The sequence below is a fragment of the Oryzias melastigma genome, linkage group LG21 (genome assembly GCF_002922805.2).
Source record: "Oryzias melastigma strain HK-1 linkage group LG21, ASM292280v2, whole genome shotgun sequence".
Taxonomy (NCBI): Eukaryota; Metazoa; Chordata; class Actinopteri; order Beloniformes; family Adrianichthyidae; genus Oryzias; species Oryzias melastigma.
In genome coordinates, this window is record NC_050532.1 from 11,733,261 (window position 1) to 11,739,451 (window position 6,191).

The window sequence follows — 6,191 nt, forward strand, 5'->3', positions numbered from 1 at the left end:
TCCAATGTTTAATCTGTTGTAAAAGTGTTCCCACTGGCCTTTTATTATGTTGTTTTTAGCCCAAAAAAATAATAATAAAGAAAACAATTTTTTTAGGACATCTTTTCTGTGGAGTGGCTGGAGTTTATTAGAAATTTGCTTCTGAGATGTGTGGATGATTGTCGGCATGAAGCAATCCCGCCCCCTCTTTTCCCTCTTTGTTACTGAGAACTTTCCAGCCGGACAGTTTTGAGCAAGATGCCAGGTTGTAGCCCCACCCATCGTATTTTCTACACCACAAATACAATCTTTTTCCAACTGTATTTTTCAGGTCTGCTCCTGATTCATTTTTTTTTTAAAAAAGAAATGCAATTTTATGCTTCATTTTCTTTATAAAGGCCTCCATCATCAGGAAAGTGTCACAAGAACATGTTAAAAACACCATTTTCATTGGAGTGGGTTGACAAAAGAAGACTCCTCAGCCACAAACTCTGCCCTGCATCCAACCCTCATGTTCACAAATCAAACACAAAATTAGCTGCAAATGGAAATGACAGTGTTGATAATAATCACAATAAACATCATTACATACATCCCCTCTTCACCTTCCTGGGATCAGTGTTTCCATTACTTTTTTGACAGGTTCTGTAATTACAATCAGCAGTGATGCAAGGTGGCATTCGGTGACTTGCCAGCTCCTTAAACCTGCCCCTACCTCACACCACACCCCCTCCTCCACTTTATAATTGACAAATGGATGGATTAATGGGGTATAAAATGGCCTATCCATCATAAGGACGAAGAGGGGTGAAGGTGCACAACACTGTCAGGCTGCTCTGTTGAGAGAGTGCATCGTATGACCATGAAGAGTATCTGAGAGGGAACTCTGAGATGTGAAAAAAAAAAAAACCATTAATATCAAGCTAAAAAGTTTTTCTTTTTTCCATTATTTTTTCTCAGTAAACTGAAAATAGAACTTCCGGTACTTAAAAAAAAATCATAAATAATGATTTCCTACTTTTTTTTACCTAAGTTAAGGTGTCAAAAATTGTTATGAAGGGTGCGAAAAGGTTTTACGCTCATTTTGGGACGGTCAGGAAGAAAAAATGAAAGAAAAAGACCTCACACCTGCAGCTCAAGTCTCCATGGAAATAATGGTGCCCCGTTTTCTGCCTGCCACCCAAAATACAGTCAGCAACAGGTGACAGACTGGATCCTGTCTCAATTGAACAAAATCAGCAGTTTTGAGTCTTGAAGCAGTAAAATGTGCAAGATTTAAAAAAAAAAAAAAAAAAAAAACATTTAAAATGGGTTTAAATCTAACTGTATACAACACTTTTTTTCTTTTCTTTTTATCCTATTGTTATATTTTAATGTGATACTGACAATGGTAATGTAACATTTTCATAAGTAACAAATGTGGCAGCTGAATGGTAAAAGATCGAAGATTTTAGTGTTTTGAAGAAATTACAATCCCCACTGTATTTTATAATATCTTTATAATTAAAAAATCAATGACAAACATATAAATTAAAAAAGAAAAATCTGAAATACCTTTGCACCAAATAATTTTATTGATCTTTTTGACATGAAAATTTCATAAAATGATTTCCTGTCATTTATTAATTTGTTTTGATAATTAATTTGATCCTCTTACTTAATAGGCTAAATATTTCAAAAGTGATCAGAGACTGTACTTGTGATATAAAAAGTTTTTTGATTTATAAAGCCTCTTTTTTATAAGTAGAAAAATATGCTGCAAAAAAATGGTTTCTATTCACTTCTAGCAGCACTTTTGAAAAAAATTACCAAATTGATCCAGAGAGTATTTCTGTTTGTTTCTGAAAAATTCTTTATTTAATTTATTTAATATTCTAGCAAGTTTCCAGTTTCCTGAGGGGTTTCGAGGGACTCATCCAACTCAATTAAAGCAGTGATGTGTGGAAGATAAACAATGAGGAGACAAAAGCTGCAGTCAGTCACAGGTGCACGCCTGTGAATGTGTGTGTCCAAGTGTCTTTTAATATTCATGCCAGTCTTTCTATGACAGTGAAGTCCAAGGCCCCTGTGAGTGCAGCAGCCAGATTATGAATGCATCTGTGCATCTGCTTGTCTCTGCCCTCCCCACAAGTGCAGTGAGATTTGACTTTTATTTATTTTTTTATTAAACAGCAATGACGACTTTTTATTTTCTAAATTAATTTCTTTTTCAGCTGCATATAGGCCTTTTTACATTTCCTCTCTAAGGTCACACAGAAAATCCTTCTGGATGTCTGCCTGTTCCTCCCCGCAGAGCGTGAGAAGTTTGCGTGCCTCCTCAGCTCCCAAACGCCTTTTTAGTGTCGCCCACGACTTTTCTACAAACCCAAAAATGCGGCTCAGAGATTTCTCCTTTGGTGTACATTCATTTTGAGGGACGTGCGAGCTGTGGTTCTCATTCCCTGAGATGGCATCGAGCTCCCATGGTGTTTATATTTGCTCGTTATTGTTTGAACAGATGATCATGGGACTTTCAGGCATCTGGAACGCGTACTAACATATTGGGTAAACGTGTGGAGGTCCACAGTCTGTTTAGGCAGCCTGTTCAAACAGAAGAACAAAAATGTTACTGTGATGTCACTTTAAGTCCCACTGCGGTCATGTTTTGATCTAAAGTGTTCCCAGTGGTCTTTTAATGTTAATTACGACGCTTTTACCCCAAATCAAAAAACCTGTAATTTTCTGGGATATATTTTCTGCAGAGCAGCAGGAGTTCAGTAGAAATTCATCTCTGAGTGATGGGTGGGACGATTCAGACTGGGCTCACTTTCCTGATATCACGCTCTCCCACTAGCTTACAGCCCCTCACAACCCCAACCGAACAATCCCTCAATCCGACTCACCACCTCTTTGACGTGATGCCCTCAGGACGCCACTACAGGTCGATCAGTATGGTGTTAAATTTACGCAAAAAGTCTCCCAAGAGCGTATATCAAAATCCACGGGAGCAATGAATGTTCCACAGGCACAATTCTGCCTCCAGGAGCGCTCTAGTAGCCCTACGCGCTCATGGAACCACGTGCCGAACAACTCCTGCCTGAGTTTGTTTAAAAAAAAAAAAATAACTAAACAGAAACCTGCATGTGATTGGCCACTTTTTTATTGGCCCCGCCCCAATACCGTTGCTAGGGCAATAGTGACGCCATAACTGGATATGTGTGTCATTAATTTTTCAAAATAAAATAAACGAAAAAAAAAATTGAAAATGTCTATTTCATATAATTATCATTTTCTAAACTATAATAGAGAAAGAAAGAAATTATTTGTGTTCCCATTAAAGTATTAAATTGAAAACGGACCAAACAAAGAACTTTTAAATTCAATATTTTAAGATTTCTGCCACCAAACAACTCCACCCACAGTGAAGATTTTAACTCAAGTTCCTTTTTTGTGTTTTCCCCACCCCCTGATCGAACACTTTTCTTCAAAAACTAATTTAAACATTCATTATGTGTTTGCTTCATTTTCGATCTTTTAAAAACGGGAACATCTAAAATGATTTGTTTTACTACAGTAGTTTAGAAATTGATAAATAAATAAAGCAGTCCTTTTTCCACCCTTTTCATTTTTAGTTTTATTCGAAAAATGAATAATACGTGGGTTTTTTTTTTTTACCTTTAATGTTGGGTTTCACACGGGCGTGCAGGAGAAGCTCCATGAGTGCACAGTCCTCCACGAGGGGGCAGAACTAGTTTGAGCGTAAGAATACTTTCACAGGAGAGGTCACATGAGCGTAAAAAAAACTCCCACGAGTGCGCAGGAGTAGAGTAGTGGCCGTGGAGACTGCGCCCGTGGAATGTTCCATGCGCTTGTGGAGTTTGATAAATGCTCGTGATGGACTTTTGGCAGAAATTTAACGGCATAGCCAAGTCACACAGCATCAGACATATAAACAGCTTCTTCTCCTGGACCATATGAATGGTTAACACCCTTAAATGTTCCTTCTGTAAAATGGACAAAAACTGGACACAAATCGCACTCTTAAACCTTTCTGTGTATCATGTAGTTTATTATTAAGTACATGAAACATCTGTGCATGTGTTTAAAAAATGCCCTCTGTATTTATATGTTTTTTTTATTATTATCATGAGTTGTGGTGTTTTTATTTTAGATTTAAATTTCCATTCTTTTCTATTCTATTCAAGTTAGATAATCAGAATGGAGCAGAGCAGGAAACATGTGGCCCATTGATTGTAACGTCACAGCAAGAAGCTTTTTTCAACATTTTTATTTGTTTGCTCCTAATTCACACTGATTTGAATTTTGAAAATACTCAAAAACACTATTTTGAGCTTAATTTTCCTAATATATGTCAAGAAGGTCCTTTAAAGTCTTTTGTCCCTCACTTTTTACTCAAAGTAAAACAGTATTTTGACAAACTTGTAAGGATTAACACTACTTGTTTAAGTGTTGGACACATTTAAATGTCAGTTTTGCCCTTTTACTATTACCTTTTTTCTTTAGATTACTGACAGAGCAAGAGGGTGAATAATTAGCTGGAGCTATTTTTTTCATGTTAGCAGTATAGCAGCTGACACGGTAATTGCAGCCTTTCAGAGATGGGAAAAGTGTACAGAGAAGAGTGTAGCCACTTAGAAAGCTACTGCCTTATTTAAGACCTCTTCACTCACCCGAAGTTGGCCTCTTCCTCAGCAGCTCGCACATAATAATCACTCTCCCACAGCTGCGCGCATACAGGCACACCGACCGACTCATGAATGCACACGCAATGAAATAATAAGTCCAATCAAACTTTTTTCTGTGCTTTCAAAGCTCATTTTTGTGTTATTGTTTGTCAAGTTTGCCAGATAATCAGAATCCGAGTCGTCTATTCTGATCTTTTGAAGCACTCTTGAGTTTGGAAATAGACTTGAAATTGTAGAGTCATAAACAATTGCATGGCCTTGGTTATATTTGTATGAATACGCCTTTTAACAGAATCCTTTTGGTTGATGTTTTGTTTGTTTTCCCACACTTGCAACATCATTTGCAAATCGTTTGGTGATAAAACACGCACAAGTCTTCCATTGCTATTTTACTCTTTTGGCAAAGCCATAAAATGTTGCTTCGTACGAGTTAGAGGAAAGTGTTGTTCTAATTTAGAAGGTTCACACAACACGTCAGCTGTTCACCTATAAGACTGACATCACACCTGCTGCATCCGCCTGAGGATTTCTGATGAAGGCTCTGATTTGTTCCAGAACAGCGCCTCTTCCACGTCTCTGAACCGTTTGAGAGTTTGTGTCGCTTCAAAAAAATCTCCATATGCAAACTTGACCTTTCCTCCAAACATAATTGATTAATACGATGTTTGCATGAAATGAATGGATGCACACCCAAAGAAAATGTGCTAATTTGTGATGGTTGGTGTTCAAAAGCCTGTACTGAGTTCTACACCTTATTATTCCGCATTTATATGAATGGAATTCAATTTATTGCAATATTATTATAATATCACTGTTAGGGAAAATTGCTAAAAAAAATTAAGTTATTTTTTATTATTTTATTAATCAAATTATAATTGAATTTGTATCATTTTGTGTTTTTACATTTTTTTAAGACTCAATTTAAAAAAAAAAATCACGTTATAGTAATAGATAAAATGTCTGGAGGCATTTGCAGGAAATATTGTAGTATGTTGGAATGTACATTTATAGAGTTTGCTTTTATTCTGAAAAAATATCAGTTGGTGAATAAATAAATTTTTACAGTAGATTAGTATTTCTCCTATTGTCGATGGCTACCGATTTTAAATGAGGTCACAGTTCTAAAAAAATAAAGTTGGATTTTTTTAGGAGGGGTAATCATTTGAAAACATACAATAGGGTGTGTAAAAACATTTCAAAATTCATTAGTTTAAATTCACCAAAAAAAAAAAAAAAAAAAAGAAAGTCAAGATTTACATTCACATTGGATGATCAAATGAGTTTGAACAGATCACATTGTTTTGAGTAACTTTTTAGGTTAATTCTAATTACAAGAAAAAATAATAAAAGTTCTTTCTTTCTTTAGCTTTTTCCTTACAACATTCAAAAAAAGCTATAGGCAGAAAAAAAGTCTTGTAATTTATCATTTTTGCTGCACTATTTTGCAAAGAGACAAACTCCAGTTTTTGCTCTTGTTTGGTCAGACTGCACAAGTTATAAAAATGTTATTTTATCTTTTGTCAGTTA